Source organism: Triticum dicoccoides, chromosome 7A (genome assembly GCF_002162155.2).
Source record: "Triticum dicoccoides isolate Atlit2015 ecotype Zavitan chromosome 7A, WEW_v2.0, whole genome shotgun sequence".
Taxonomy (NCBI): domain Eukaryota; kingdom Viridiplantae; phylum Streptophyta; class Magnoliopsida; order Poales; family Poaceae; genus Triticum; species Triticum dicoccoides.
The window spans coordinates 282,388,500-282,389,248 of record NC_041392.1 but is presented as its reverse complement, the minus strand read 5'-3'; positions in this window follow the sequence as shown (position 1 = coordinate 282,389,248).

Genomic DNA, 749 nt, shown 5'->3' with positions numbered 1-749 from the left:
CGCCCACAACTCACTTGTGTTCTACTCGTGCACAACATCAACGCATAAAACCTAGGCTCGGACGCCACTGATGGGGAACGTAGTAATTTCAAAAAATTTCCTACGCACACGCAAGATCATGGTGATGCATAGCAACGAGAGAGGAGAGTGTTGTCTACGTACCCTCGTAGACCGGCAACGGAAGCGTTGACACAACATAGAGGAAGTAGTCGTACATCTTCCCGATCCGACCGATCCAAGTACCAAACGTACGGCACCTCCGAGTTCTGCACACGTTCAACTCGGTGACGTACCTCGAGCTTCGATCCAGCCAAGTGTCGAGGGAGAGTTTCGTCAGCACGACGGAGTGATGACGGTGATGATGTCCTACCGACGCAGAGCTTTGCCTAAGCACCGCTACGATATGACCGAGGTGGAATATGGTGGAAGGGGGCACCGCACACGGCTAAGGAACGATCACGAAGATCAACTTGTGTCATGGGGTGCCCCCTTGCCCCCATGTATAAAGTAGGGAGAGGGGGAGGTGCGGCTGGCCCAAGGTGTGCGCCTGGAGGAGTCCTACTCCCACCGGGAGTAGGACTCCCCCCTCTTGCCTTGTTGGAGAAGGAAGGGGGAAGGGAGAAAAAGAAAAGGGGGGCGCCGTCCCCCCCCCCCTTCCTTGTCCTATTCGGACTAGGGGGGAGGGGGTGCGTGGCCTGCCCTGGACGGCCCTCCTCTTCTGCCTTAGGGCCCATGTAGGCCCAATAACC